We start from the raw sequence: 293 nt of genomic DNA, 5'->3' as shown, positions 1-293 counted from the left end.
TGTCTGTGTCAAGCAAAGATAATCGAAACCGATCACAAAAAAGATTAAAATCCGCAAATATTATAAAATCAACTTCCAAACAGTGCTTCATAAACATAAACACACGTCCGAGACATTTATAAATCCAGATAAAATTATAATTATACAAAAGAGTAATATATTGTAAGTTTAGTGATAAATATCCCAATAAACAAGAAACACAACAGTTAAGTGTACTTGGTTGCGACAATATCTTTTAGAAAATAGGATACAGTGAAGAGGTGGAAAAGAGAGGGGGGATAGAATTATGAGAG

This window comes from Penaeus monodon, chromosome 27 (assembly GCF_015228065.2).
Source record: "Penaeus monodon isolate SGIC_2016 chromosome 27, NSTDA_Pmon_1, whole genome shotgun sequence".
Classification (NCBI taxonomy): domain Eukaryota; kingdom Metazoa; phylum Arthropoda; class Malacostraca; order Decapoda; family Penaeidae; genus Penaeus; species Penaeus monodon.
The sequence above is the reverse complement of the archived record's forward strand: the minus strand, read 5'-3'. Positions refer to the sequence as shown.